This window comes from Raphanus sativus, chromosome 8 (assembly GCF_000801105.2).
Source record: "Raphanus sativus cultivar WK10039 chromosome 8, ASM80110v3, whole genome shotgun sequence".
Classification (NCBI taxonomy): Eukaryota; Viridiplantae; Streptophyta; class Magnoliopsida; order Brassicales; family Brassicaceae; genus Raphanus; species Raphanus sativus.
In genome coordinates this window covers 22,794,355-22,810,755 of record NC_079518.1, presented here as the reverse complement: position 1 = coordinate 22,810,755, position 16,401 = coordinate 22,794,355, and the positions used below count along the sequence as shown (strand labels likewise).

Genomic DNA, 16,401 nt, shown 5'->3' with positions numbered 1-16,401 from the left:
TCAGCCTATTAGAATAAGTTTTCCTTCCTTGAAAACCCAACATCATTGTTTACTCATGTACTCATATAAATACTAGAAAAAAGTTTTCCATGTAACGAGATGAAATCAGTCAAATCGAAGCGATTCAATTATTATTTTTATAGTTTTTTCGGTGTTCAAAAAATTATTTTAGTCATCTAAGTGAATATACTTAAACAATAAGTTGACCATCCAAATTGGTTTTCTTAAAAGAGATAATTGGCATGCATAGCCCTAAATCCAACCTATATTAGCATTCTACCACTCTCTTATTAAACTCATTTTCATTTCGAAAATACCCTTATATTCTACACTCTTTTAGGATATAGCTGGTACAATGTGTCAGCCTATCTAATAGGTGTGCAAGTACCTCCATTAGCTATTTCTCATCTTCTTTCTCTTTTACCACTTTATCTTTTTCTCTTCTAACTTTATTTCTTCTCTTCTCACTTACAATAACTATATTCTATGTGTTCCAATTCAGTGTAATACTCCTTTAATGTTTATATTTAATTTTAACCTAATAATGTATGAGTCTTTTCAAATATGATTTGTTATCTGATAAATGTTTCGTAGGTTAACCGCTATTGATGCATGTAGCCTGCTAACCAATGTAATGTCAATGATAACATTGGATATAACTGTTATCGATGTACGTAGCATGCTAACATATAACTTAACCTATGTAAATATCTGAATATAGGATTTAGATCCCACATTAAACAATATATACTTAACAAATTATCTATCAAACAAAGCATCAGTTAACAAAACATGTATCAACGGACAAATTAGATATCTACAACAAACAAAGCTATTTCATAAGTATAGTTTCTAACAAATAAGTTAACCACTAACAATCAGTAACACCTTTTTTCATGTTCGAAAATGAAATTTATTTTACTTGTTAACTATAATATTAGTTGGTTAACTTTTTGTTAACTGTTTAATAATGCGTTAGATTGAAAATAATACAAAATTATATAGCATATTGTTAAGCTACTGACTTGGTTAACGTGTTATAAATAAAATATAACTCGATAACAAGATTATAACATGTTAAGAATTTGTTTACTCGCTAACAAATTTTGTAACATATAAACATTTATTATCTCGTTAATAACTTGTAAAATATCTGATGGTCAGTTTCTGAATATGAGATTTAGATCCCATATTAAACAATATTGCTTAACAAATTGTCTATCAAACAAACATCAGTTAACAAAACATATATCAACTAATGAATTAGGTACTACAAAACAACAAGCTATTTTGTAAATGTAGTTTCTAACAAATAAGTTAACCACTAACAATCAGTAACACTTTTTCCACATTTCGAAAAGGAGATTTTATATTACTTGTTAACTATAATATTAGTAAGTTAACTTTTTGTTTAACTGTTTAAAAAAAACGTTAGATTGAAAATAATACAAAATTATATTGTTAAGATACTGACTTGTTTAACGTTTATAAATAAATATAACCCGATAATAAAGTTTATAACATGTTAAAATTTTATTTACTCGCTAACAAATTTAACATGTTCAAAATTTATTAACTCGTTAGTAAATTGGAAAGTATCTGATGGTCAATTCCATTAAAGAGTTTTAGTATAATTAATCATAAACCCAGAAAAAAATAGTTCTCAAGTTTTCATTTCCATAAATTTTTACCGTAGATTTACAATTTTTCATCAAACGCTACAGAATTTACGGAAGTCGACAAGCTTTTTCAGTGATTAAATTTTCCATCTCAAACTAAAATTGCATTATGAAGAAGAAAATGCAATGTTTTATGAAAAAAATTGTAGGAAGAAAAAGAAGTTAGAATGAATATCATAACAGAGAAAAATTGTAGCAAAAAGAAAGAGATAATGCATTTTTAAGTTCTAGTAGAGCAGAAGTCAGCCACCTAGCAACCTAATAACCTAGCAACCTACACCTCGAACTGACGCACTTTTCAGACAACCTGTCATGTCAGTGTACAAACCTGATTTTTTTCATCATGACAGAAGGGTATAATCGTCCAAGCAAGCTGAGATGTATATCACATGGACCATTAACATCACTTCATGTGTAGTTAAGCAATTTAGGTCTTCATTATGTATATTGAGCTAAAATTCTCTTTCTTAAAATCTGAATTATACAATTCAAATAAGTTTAAACCATATTAAATTGATTAAAGTTGACCCAAATTAATTTAAATTTATTGAATGACGCAATAATATTAGTACAGATCCACAAAGTTGTCTAGTTTATTTTTATGTAATTTTATAATTTATCAAAATAAATTTATGATTAAAGTTAAAAACTAAAATATTTAATGTAAATGTAAAATATATAAAATAAATTAATCATTTATTAACGTCTAGACTCCTAATAACATGTCTAGTTGTTAGTCTTCTACTAATGATGGTTTATTGAACATTGGCTTTTCAACATATCTTTTTCTTCTCTTTCGTAATTTATTTATTTTAAAGCTCAATTGTTTATTGTTTTGTTGATTTCTTTTTTAAGTTAAGCCAAACAAACATTACAATGTTGACTTTATACATATTCTCACTTACTATAAATCATCACATGCTTACACATTTATACAATACTAATGTATCTTTATCTACATGAAGAATACGATAAAACATGATGACAAGTATCAACTTACATGTGTTATATAGTTAATATCATAAGTCATAACAATATTTCTTATTATCATAACGATATTTTTAAATAAGAAAATAGTTGACATAATATGAAAATCTGACCATCCCCTATATGAGTACATGAGTAAAATAAAGAAAAAGAGAAAACAATTAGAAAAGACAATATTTTAGGGGAGAAGAAAAATATTAAAAATTCGTAAAAATGCGAACAAAATATAATAAAGTGTTTAGAAAATTTGAAAGAACAAAAAAAACACAACTTATGGACTTGATCTTAGAGTTTAGTGTGGACAGTTTGGTCTTTCTTAGCCGAAAGAGCTGAAGACTCCATCTTCATATGTGCACAACAACTTGGTATTATTTAGCTTGTAACATGTACCAACTCCTCAAGCCATCGATCCACCCATGATATTCAGCCTATTTGGAATAAGTTTTCCTTCTTTGGAAACCCAACATCACTGTTTACTAATGTACTAATAAATACTAGAAAAAAGTTTTTCATGTAACGAGATGTAGTCAGTCAGTTTGAAACGATTCAATTATTATTTTTATAGTTTTTTCAGTGTTCAAAAAAATTATTTTAGTCGTCTAAGTGAATATACTTAAACAATAAGTTGACCATCCAATTTTGTTTTTCTTAAAATCTGAATTATACAATTTAAATAAGTTTAAACCATTTTAAATTGATTAAAGTTAACCTAAATTAGTTTAAATTTATTGAATGACGCAATAATATTAGTACAGATCCACAAAGTTGTTTTATTTTTATTTAATTTTTATAATTTATCAAAATAAATTTATGATTAAAGTTAAAAACTAAAATATTTAATGTAAATGTAAAATATATAAAATAAATTAATCATTTATTAACGTCTAGACTCCTAATAACATGTCTAGTTGTTAGTCTTCTACTAATGATGGTTTATTGAACATTGGCTTTTCAACATATCTTTTTCTTCTCTTTCGTAATTTATTTATTTTAGAGCTCAATTGTTATTATTGCTTTGTTGATTTCTTTTTTCAGTTAAGCCAAACAAACATTACAATGTTGACTTTATACATATTCTCACTTACTATAAATCATCACATGCTTACACATTTATACAATACTAATGTATCTTTATCTACATGAAGGAATACGATAAAACATGATGAAATGTATCAATATTTCTTATTATCATAGCGATATTTTTTGTTATATAGTCAATATCATAAGTCATAACAATATTTCTTATTATCATAACGATATTTTTAAATAAGAAAATAGTTGACATAATATGAAATCTGACCATCCCCTATATATTAACTGAGAAACATTACAACTTTTAAGGATAGTTACTTGTCATCATCAGAATGAGATTCAGAATTCTTAGAAAATATTTTGGTCCAATTAAGTAAATATTATATTTTTTATTAAAATAATCATAAAATTAATCAAAGTGTACAATTACTATTTTGGACTTTCTTTAAATAAAAGTTACGGAATTACCAAAAATGACTATATATATATATATGACAATTAATGATTCTAATAATAAAAATATTTGATAACAATTTATATATATTCTATCATTTTTTGTTTAATTTTACATTCTTAAAATAAATTAAACAATCAAATTTGCTATAAATTAAAAATTTAGATTTTTTCGGATATATATTATATTTTGAATTTTTTAAAATGACAATAAATAACTAAACTGTTAAAATTATTATGTTAAAAATTAATGATCAATGGTTTAACATTTTTATTATAATAAGATACACATGATCTTAAACCATATGAGTAAAAAATCTCATTGAATATATATATATATATATATTAAACTATAAACCATATACGATTACATAAATATTTTAATTTCCTAACTTTCGATGAATTTTCAAGAACGTTAAAAATTATAAACTTATTAAATTTTTCACACTGAAAATTTTGTTATCAATTATTTAAAAATTTGTTATAAAACGATATGAATGATCATAAAACCCTATGAATATGAAGGCTTATATTTTATATTTATTATATATATATATATATATATATATTATATATATATATATATATATATATTATATTGTTATTTATTAAATAAGCCACACGTTAGTGGTCGGGTGGTAGCATGGCGTTCCATAGATCCTACGGGACCTGAGTTCGAATCTGTCTACCCTCAGATTATCGCAGTACATGGTCATTGGGGTATAGACACTACAAAAAACGAGGTCTGTAGCATCACTTATATTGTATCAGAAACTTTATTGACACAAATTAGAATTACTTAAAACTAAATGATGCAAATTATACAGTTTTACATCAGTTTTATTAAGTGATGTCATTGTAAATTCTTTAGTGTCGGGTCATTACAATTGATACTAATAAATGCATATTTGTATCACTTTTAGCAACTAATGCTAATATATTGAATTTGAAACGGTTAGATAACTGATGCATTAATCTAAATAATACTCCCTCTGTTTTATTATAAGTGTCACTTTAGACTTTTGCACATAGATTAATAAATCATTTAATTTTGCATATTTTCAATAAAAAATCATCATTACCCATATAACTCAACCAATAGAAAAATAAAATAGAAAATAAAATTAATAAATTCTGCATTGAAATGCTAAAACGACACTTATTTTGCAACGAAAAATTTTCTCTACAACGACACTTATTGAGAAACAGGGAGTATTTAACAATACCGTGACTGAGATTTCTTCCTATAAATACTTTGCAAAAAAAATTCGTTTTCAGATTCCCTCAAATATTCTTTTTAGGCGGCAAGTGAATATATTTATATATAATATCTTTATATATTAACTCACCATAAACATATTTTGATTTAGGCTTTTCAAGAGAAACCTATCATCGAAGAGTTTCATGAATCAAATCACCTTACGACGTTAAGCGAGGTAAATTAGCTCCTCTTTTCTCTGTTAATATACTGATGGCATATAAGTGATACGTAATATTGAGTTTCATTGATTTGGTTTCATTGATTTGGTTTCATTGATTTTTTATTCATTGATTTCTTAATGATTTAGTTTCATTGGTTTCTTACTCACTGGTGTTATTGCTGTTTAGATAATCCAATCCGTCGTTTTATTTTTCCTATTTTGATTTAGGCTTAATATCTATTTTGTTTGAATCTATTGAGTTTGAAATCATGAGTTTTACATTCTTTTGACTCTGTTTCAATTAAAAAAAGTGTTTGAAAAAAAAAGTACATCCTTTTGACTTGTTTATAAGATACGCTTGTTACTTTAGTTTTAGTGTTGAAGTCTGAGAACCAGCCATTTTTGAGATGTACGACTCTTAACAATAATTATTTACAAGTATGTTGCTCTTTTTAACACTGGTTCGAAGCGTGGTAAAATTTTGGTTTTTATTGGTCCAGTCTAAATTGACCGTGCTATCTCTGTTTATTACTCTGTTTTTGGTTCACTAAAGCATAGCCCTCCTGTCCCTCTTTCTTTTAATTTCCCTACACTTGTTTTCTTTTCTTTCTGTACTGCAAAACTTCTTTAATTTATGAAATCCTTTAAAACAAAATATATATACACGTATATAACACATCTGACGATCAGCCAAGTTATGAATCTTCTTTTTTTTTAACACAGTTATGAATCTTCTTAACTAAAACATTTCTGTCATGAATCATAAGTATCTCTACTTTAACTATATATTAAAATAATTTATTAACTAATTTTGTATATATATGTATATTTTTAGGTCATCATGGACAAGTCATGGATAAACAAGTCTCGTTTATCTCAAGACTATACAAATGGTGTAAAAAATTTCTTAGATTTTGCTTTTGGCAAAATTAAAGTGGACATGTTAAAATGTCCATGTAATCATTGTTCTCTATCCAAATTGAAGCTAAGACAAGATATTGAAGGTGACTTAATGTGTTTCGGATTTCTAAGTTCTTATACGGAATGGGTCTTACACGGAGAAGATGTCGATACTACTGCAAAAGCAGCAGAAATCATTCATGCTTCTGATGACTCTAATTCAACGGCAAATCTCTTGGATGACCTATTTCCTAGGACGTGGACCTACACCTTCAAAGCTATTGAAGATGTCCAATACTCCAAATTTGAAAACGTCAAATTCTGAAGTTCTTGAGCTAAAGTCACAAGTTTCAGGATTGCAAAGTCAAGTCCAGAATTTAGCAGGAATGATCCAACAATTAGTTGGTGCTACAACTGTTCAGGTTATTTTATACTAATTAGTGTTTTATATGTCATTGGTGTGTTATATTATTTACTAAATATTACTTTTTATATGCAGACTAATGGAGCGGTGCAAAAATTTAGTTGGTGTTTTGTCAAACTTGGCCAATCAACCCAATTTTGCTGATATTTTATCAAATTTGGTCCATCAACAAAATCCTGAGGTATTTCACGAGGTCACGAGGATTTAAAAATAAATAAATCCTAGACCCCCAACTCCTAGGGATTAAACCCTGAGTTATAAAAAAAAACCATATAAAATATACTATATATCTATGTTAGTATCATTTAAATTTTACTATATACAAAATAAATACACGTGACTATTTAGGTTTTGTTACCATAAAATTCCTAATATATTAGTTGAGAAATATTACAACATTATTTTGTAGCCACGTGTCACCATGAGAATAAATTTTTTTTTTAAAAAAAAAATAGGTTGGTCCATCTTAACTTATAATATACTTTTTATTAGATTAACTATCAAATGATAAATAGTGTACAAAAGAATATTCTTGCACTTTCTTTAAATAAAAACATAGGAATTACCTAATATGATTAAAGTATATATGAAAATTAATGATCATAAATAATAAATATTTGATAACAATTTTATATCTTAGCTCTTTTTGTTTAATTTTATAATACCATATAATAAAAAATTTAGATTTTTTCTTATATGTCATATTTGAGTTTTTTAAAACGATTATAAATTATTAGAAATTTTAAAATCTTACTTTTGAAAATTTTGTGATCAATGGTTTAATTTGTTTATAACAAGATAGAAATGATCACAAAATTATATTAATATGGATTTTTATTTAATAAATATTCAAATTAAATATATATATAAATAACATCTTAATGAAGAAAATGGGATGCATCAATTTAGTCGTCCAGTTGAAACCCTTCAAAACTATGTGGAAGATTAAGTTTTAACTAGTGACCATTAAAATACGAATACGAATGAGTAGAAAATGAACGAAGATGAACAAGAAAATGAATATTTATTCCTTTTGTTCCATATCAATTTTGATAAGGAATATTTTTCTTCCATAATTCCTTAAAATTTATGGAATGACATAATAAAAGGTCAAGCTCCTCAAGTCACTTTCTTTATCAATGGAAGAGAGTATCATATGGCTTACTATCTCATCGATGGTATTTATCCGAAATGGACAATTTTAATCTATTCCAATACTACAAGGACCGAAAGCGGTTTTATTTGTTCAACGTCAAGAAGCTGTCCGAAGAGATGTCCAGCGTGCTCTTAGAATCTTGCAAGATCGCTTTGCCATTGTTAAAAATCTAGCATTGTTTTGGGATAAAGTCAAAATTGGGAAGATTATAAGAGAATGTATCATACTCCATAATATGATAGTAGAAGACGAAAAAGATAGATACACTCAATTTGATGATTAAGAGTTCCAACAAAGAGAAGACAACGGAAGTTCCCATGTCGATCTCATGTATTCTATAGATATCCCCACAAATATCGCCAATATTATTTCCACCAAATTTTCTATACCTAAAATCGTCAAACCCGTAAACAACAATTTCTCATTAAAACCATAAAACCATAAAACATATCTTTTGGTCAAAACCATAAAAAAGCTGTATATTTCATTTCTTTTACCAAAATCATAAATTTTGTATTTTTCTTTAAAATCGCAAACAATATTTTATAAAAATCCACCCAAAAAATTGCAGTTTTCATTAATAAATTTTTTTTTTTTTGTCATCAACAAACAGACTCATATAGACTCTGCGGACCAAACTGGGGGCTCTGCATCCATGTGAACGACGAAAGACGATTGTTGTCTGGCACTACGTGCTAAACGATCCGCTTTTGAATTCTCCGTTCGTGGTACATGTATGATCTGTGAGCTCGAGAAAATGTCTTGTAGACTCTTGATGTCTTCCAAATAGCTTGCGAATGCTGGCCATTCTTCTGGTTCTGAAACCATCTTTACCAATTGAGAACAATCCGTAGCAAACGTAACATGATAATGTCTTAGGTTTATCATACACTCCATTGCCCAAATTAAAGCCTCAACCTCCGAATGTAGGGGAGATAAACTGGCCCTAACATTTCGGGCTCCCATTAAACCCGTAAATCCTGCTAATGTACTAAACCATCCTTGGCCTGAGAAAATATCCTTATCCTTCCAGGAGGCATCCGTAAAGCACCATCTCCCTGGGATTACTGGAGGTTGGTGTACTTGTGGTATTATATTTCTTCGTGTATCTGTCTCCTGTGCCGCCGCCCACATAGAAGATTCCGATTCAGCCAGCATTAGTGTATCCCTTGCATCTATATCCAAATTACTAAACACTTTACTATTCCTTGCTTTCTAAATGTACCATAAGATCCACGCAAACTGGTGATCCTTCAACTTTGGTGAAACCCGCCAAAATAAATGATCTATATTAGAAAATAGGGAATCCGATGGGAAGACTGTTGGGTTGGTCGGAATCATCGATAGCGCCCAAACCTGCCGTGCTGGGGGACAATCAAAGAATACATGATTCATTGATTCCTCAGCATGCCCACATCTATCACATTCTATATCCCCTTTCAGCCCTCGTGCCTTCAGATTTTTCCTAACTGCCACACATCCTGAAATTATCTGCCATAAAAAATGTTTTATCTTCGGTGGACATTTCACCTGCCAACAAAAAGCTTTTAAGGCGTCTACTGTTGGTCCATAGAAGACCTGATTTTTGTCATTGTCTGGATAAACTCTTTCTACCACATATCCTGATTTAACCGTATATTTCCCATTATTTGTAAAATGCCACCCGTCTCTGTCTTCCATACTTATACGGCTAAGAGGTATACTTTCTATTATCTTTGCGTCCAAGGGGTCCACCAAATCCCGAATTGCCTGTAAATTCCAAGTCCTAGTACCCGGAATTATAAGAGAGTCAACAGTAAGGTCCGGTAACAAGTTATGTTGATTTTTGTTTGCTGGTCTCGGGCGAGTGGTTGGGAGCCAGGGGTCATTCCACACCGAAATCGATGACCCTGTTCCCACCCTTTTAATTAGTCCTTTGCTAACCAGAGATCTAGCAGATACAATACTCCTCCAGCCATAGGATGGTGAGTATGATCGGATCGGTTCCAGGGGAGAGGCGTTCCTGAAATACCGAACTTTGAACACTCGAGAGAAGAGAGTGTTCGGTTTATTAATAAGGCGCCAAAGTTGCTTTGCCAGCATCGCCGTATTAAAGTTCATAATATCTTTAAAGCCCAATCCTCCTTCCTCTTTGGGGAGGCAGACTTTGTCCCATGATTTCCAGCACATGCCCTTTGTACTTCCTCCCGGACTCCACCAAAATTTTGCAACTGTGCTCGTTAATTTCTTTACCGTGTTCTGTGGTAATCTATAACAAGATATTACATGATTTGGTAGAGCCGTTACCACTGACTTGATCACAACTTCTTTACCTCCTTTAGTAAAGAATCTAAACGTCCATCCATTTATTCTGGTATCTACTCGATCTTGTACAAACCCGAATACTTGTACTTTCGATCCACCAATATTTTCCGGTAGTCCCAAATAGGAACCCGTACCCCCTATGTTCTGAATCCCTAATATGTCTCTCATTTCCTGCCTTCTGGTTTCTTCAATCTTATGTCCAAATTGAATAGAAGATTTTTGGAAATTAATTAGTTGTCCGGACACAGCCTCATAATCCTTTAAAATCTTCAGAATGACTTCACATTCCTCTTTTTGTGCCTTACAAAAGAAAATGCTATCGTCTGCAAAAAGCAGGTGAGATACCGATGTGCAAGCCCTCGCCACTTTCATTCCCGTTAATTTATTTCCTTGCTCTGCATGCTTAATATTTGCAATCAGAGCTTCTGTACATAATATGAAAAGGTACGGGGATAGTGGATCCACTTGCCTAAGTCCCCTCTCAGGGATAATAAGCCCTTTTGGTTGCCCGTTTAAAAGTACCTGATACTGAACCGAAGATATACACTTCATCATTAGTCTTGTCCAATGTGGATCAAATCCTAATTTATTAAGGAGAGCCTGTATAAAATTCTATTCCACCCGATCATATGCTTTACTCATATCCGTCTTAATCGCCATATACTTATTTTGACATGATTTGTTTGTCCTCAACCCATGAAATATTTCCTGTGCAATCAGAATATTATCCGATATTAACCTCCCCGGTACAAAAGCCGATTACGTTTCCGAAATTAGTCCTGGAAGACATGGTTTCAACCTCTCGCAGAGTACTTTTGATATAATCTTATATCCCACATTACGAAGGCTAATAGGTCTAAGCTCTGTCATCCTTGTGGGTCTTTCCGTCTTTGGAATCATACAAATATTTGTAAGATTCAACCTCGCATCCATATCTCCTGTACTTAAAAATTGGTTCACTAATCCGACCAGATCTTCCTTAATAATATGCCAGGATACTTGAAAAAATAAAGCTGTCATTAATAAATAAATAATTAAAAATAGAATTATGTGTAAATAATTTAAATTAGTAACTCACTCACTACAAGAAAAATGCGTTTTAATAGCAGACTAGACTAGCGTTTTTTCGCTTTCTGCTATGATTGACATATTCGTTAGCTTTAGATAGCGTTTGTATTTTTGGAAACGCTACGATAGAGTAGTATATTTTGAAACGCTATGATAGCATATGTTTAATAGCAAAAAATTTCAACGCTATGTTTAGGTATTTAAATCCCTAAACCCTAAACAAGTTGTAAACACTAAACTCTAAATATAAACCTTAAAATTCTTATATTTTCGTAATATAACTTCAAATCTTGAATTTGAACTCAAGTTTTTTTCTTTTAAAATTTGAAATGCTATGTTTGGCTTTTTCAATCTCTATACCCTATACATTAAACCCTAAACCATAAACACAAACTTTAAACTCTAATATTTAACATCAAATCTTAAATTTAACTTTAAATCTTAATAAAACTCAAAAACTAATATTTTTCAAAAGTTAATATCAGATCTTAAATCAATATCCAAACCCTTTAACCCTCAAACCCTATATTCAAACATTTGTTATAAACTCCAAACTTTAAATCAAAAAGTTTAAAACTTATTAGATAAAATCTTAAATTATAAATCATTAAAAATAAAATCTAATCACTTTGTTAAAGTTATATAAAATTATAATATTTAAACAACTATTAAATAAAAACAATTTTGATTGATCACTTTTGACCATTGATATTTTAATCCAATGGCTATAAATCATTCTTTGGTTAATCTTCCCCCTTCTTTCTCATTGGTTCAATCTTTATGCACAAGGATAACCTTTTTCATCCATTGGATGAGATCTAATCCGACGGCTTAGATTCTTTATTCTCTCTCTTTTCTATTATTTTTTTCTTTCACGATCTCTCCTTTCTCTTCAATTTTTTGTTGGTTTCTAAAAGATCCTGTCTCCTCATCTTCCTTCTGCTCTCTCTCTGCTCTCTCTCTCTCTCTCTCTCGTAGCTTCCTTGAGTTATGTGGTTTTGATTCCTATTAGACTTTTTTTTGAGATTTTGTAACAGAGAAACTGATCTTGTTCATAGGTTTGTGGCGAATCTGACGAATCAGTGGTGTAACCGGAAGTTACCAGTGGTGGTGGAGGAACTGGAGAAGAAGAGATGCAGAGAAGGAGAGAAGACAGACGCGAGGGTGGAGCCGAGCAAGAAGAAGAAGAAGAGAGGCGGAGATGGAGATAAGACAGGGCTTAGAGGAGGACGCGACGGTGAATGGAAGGAGGAGGACAGCGCTGAATGGTGGAGGAGGACGACGGGATGGACACAGAGATGGGCGGTGGTGTTGCGGCGGCTTCATGAGTAGAAGATGAAGAAGACGAAGAGTAGTTAGTAATTAGGTTTAATTTTCTGGTTTAGGTTTTTGTTTTTTGGTTTAGTTGGTTTATTTGGTTTATTTTTTTTCCATGTAAACCATTTGTAATTCAATTTAATTTATAAATTATAATTTTGATATATTACATTTTATTAAAAACGAATATATATATATATATATATTTTTTTTTAATTTTCAATAATATAAATAATAACAAAAAATAAATGCTATCAAACAATATTTAATTGCATACAAAAAATGCTATAATATATAAAGATAAGATAGCAGCGTCAAATACCGCTATCTAAAGTGCTTGACCTATTATTACGGGCGATGATACAGCGTTTCATAAACCGTTATCGTATCGATAGATAGTGTTTTTCTTCCGCTAGTAAAAACCATTTTTCTTGTAGTGACTAAATTAAATAAATAATGGATTGACTCATCTATTTATCAAATGAGTTGGGCTATTTGGATAAAGGGTAATCTGAGTTGGTATACCAATTTTAGTATTCTTAGAGCAAGAGCAACAACATATGTTGTTTAAGTTTCTTAAAAACTTAAAAATAATAATAAAAAGTTCCTTAAAACAAAAATATTATTATTTTACCATTTTTATTAGATTTATTTGTTATGGACAAGTGTATCTACTAGTCATGTACTCCAGTTTTAATAAATACTAGATTTTGATCCGCACATGTTTTACATTATATACAAACTTTAGAAAATGAATAAAATTTCCATCTTAACTATTTTTGTTTATTGTTTAAACTATGTATTTCAGCACTGTGTCATGTAACAAGGGGCCTCCATGAAATATTATGAGTCATAAATATTATTGTAAGAATTTTAAGGTGAACTTTAAAATCCATGGCATTTCAAATTATTTGATCAGTTGAATAATCAATATAACAATAACCGGTTTAATAGTCCATAGAAAATTAAAGTTTTTATGTTGGGTAATTCTATCTATAGCATTGTATATCCAGTTTATACATATATAACTCTAGCGAATCTATATGGTTTTGGGTTTGTATGAAATGGTGCTTATGAACAATTATGGTTTTGGGTGTGTATAACTTGGTTTGATCTCTAATCTCATGTTTACATTTTGTACGTATGTCATATTTCTTGTTTGATTAGTATTGGACCAACACAAAAACATGTCTAGAGATATTACAAAACTTACAGGTCCATTCGTGTATGTTTGTTTTTTATATAGGTCCATTCGTGTAGTATATTTAGATTTAAAAAGTTAACTAGATCTGGACCCGCACAACCGTACAGGTTTTTATTTTCATCTTTATGTCTTTATTTAATTATTTATATATTTTCAAATACAATAAAATGTATAGTTTCTCTGTTATTAAATTAAAACTCACACGTATTTTTTGTTTCTTATTTTATATATGTTTTGTTGGATTTGTCTTTGATAAACTAATATATGCAAAGTTCAACAATTTATAAATTATTTTATATTTTGTTTATATATTATTAAAAATAATATTTACATGTAACTCTAAATTTAAATTTAACTAATAATAAAAATAATTACTATTTGGTATTTTATTTGAAATTTATAATAATTTTAAAATATTCAGATACACTAATCTTTAAGCATTTAGTATTAGATATCTATAGATATGATAAAATAAAATATTGAATATTAAATAAAATTTGATACTTTTTAATATGTTAGATTTGAAGGTATATATTAGAACATAAGTTTAATATAATTCAAACATATGTAAATTTAAATTGGGCTTTACATAAATATTGAATCTTCTTATCTATTAAAACAAATAAATCTTGTAAATGGGTCAATATAGTAATTCAATATATCAAATGGATCATTATTAATTAGTGTTTAATTCTTGTGCCCAAAAGTATAGGAACTGATTTTTTTGGAAAAACACATATGTACACTTTAGCATGTATATTTTTAGTGTATCAGAATTTTATAAATAAATATATTGTTATGTTTAAATAACTGGGTGTTATTATTTCATTAAATTTTATACATGGGTTACGAATAAATACCTTATGATATTGTAAATGAAAGATTTTTTTTAAATAAATAAATTAATTTATTAATTCTATATAGTTTTTTATTTAGTTCATATAGTACTTCTATTTTTAACATAGTATAGACTATGATTAGAAAGTTAATGAAAATAGCATACAAATTTTTAAATTTCGTTAAAATCTTAACTAAAACTAATTTGAATAATATTATGCTGCTAGTTACAAATTAACTGATGCATTATTATATCAAAATATTTAAAATTTTAGTAGGATTTTGTTAGATTTTTTGTCAATAAATTTGCTAAAAATAAAATTAAAACAGTTTTATAGGTGAAGTTGTTATATATATTGAGTATATAAGATGTGATATTTTAATGATACCAAAATGTTAGTTAGATTTAAATGAAATTTTATTTTCTAGTAAGGGTCCATTTACTTAAAAATCACACATGAATGAGAAGTCATAACTTCTCTTTTAATATAATAGACTAGATTCTGACCCGCCCTTCAGAAGGCGGGTATATTTTTGTTCTTAATTTAACTTTTAGCAATTTAATTTTTTTATTTGTAATCATATTTGTGTTTTTTGTAATCAAGTTTTTGTATACTATTTTTAAAAAATATTAGTAAGAAGTTATGATAATTGTATTGAACTTGTGATGTTGCATAACTATACACTTATACTCAATTTTTTTTTAAATCGGATTCGGACCTGCAATTAAACTGATAAACCCAACAATCCGGTTTGTAATTTGGTTGTGTTTTAGGAAAAAAAATATTATTTAATAATCCGGTATAACTCAAAACCGGTTACCAGTTGAACTACTGGTTGAACCTAGGACTGGGCAAAAAAAAAACGAACCCGAAGAACCGAACCGAATCCAATCTAAAAAAGTAGTACCAAATCCGAACCGAAATTAGTTAAATATCTGAATGGGTTCAAATTTTTGGTATTTAAAGAACCAAAACCGAACCCGATCCGAACCAAAATATTTTGGGTACCCGAATGTATCCGAGATAGATTAATATACATATATATTTTAACTATTTGTAGATTGAATGTAGAAGTATATTAAAAAGCATCTAATATATATATAATATTTTTAAATTTTCCAAAATACTTCAAAATATATATAAATAGTCAAAAGTACATGTCTAAATTGTTAAAGTATACTCAAAACATCAAAATACATAAAAATATGTATTGATTTTGTTTATCCAAATATCCAAATCAAACCAATTTATATGTTAAGTTTTGGTACTTTGATACATGTTATTGAAATTTATATGTAATATATTATTTTTTATAAGTTTTGAGAAGTTTAAAGTATATAATGAATTTTAAAATTTTGAAAATAATTTAAACGGGTTATCCGAACCCGAACCGAACCCGCAAGGATCCAAACCGAACCTGATGCTAGGAGTTTCAAAGCTCCTAAAACAAATGTTGTAATATGAGTGAAATGTCGAACCAATTCTAAGGGATTCAAAGCACCAAGAATACAAGTACTTCCTTAATCTAAGTGCAATCGAAGATTTGATGATTTCTAGAACCTAATATGCAATAACTAAACAATAAAAACAGTAAATCAATGAACTTTCTTTTATGAG

At 28.8% G+C, this 16,401-nt stretch overlaps 1 long non-coding RNA gene across 1 annotated transcript; it reads left to right on the top strand.

Annotated features, from left to right (window-relative positions):
• The first annotated feature begins 5,447 nt into the window (after positions 1-5,447).
• Positions 5,448-7,316, top strand: LOC130498604 (uncharacterized). The gene is made up of 3 exons (XR_008937495.1): positions 5,448-5,587; positions 6,408-6,894; positions 6,972-7,316. It is a non-coding gene; the product is annotated as an uncharacterized LOC130498604 (long non-coding RNA).
• The last annotated feature ends 9,085 nt before the right edge of the window (positions 7,317-16,401 follow it).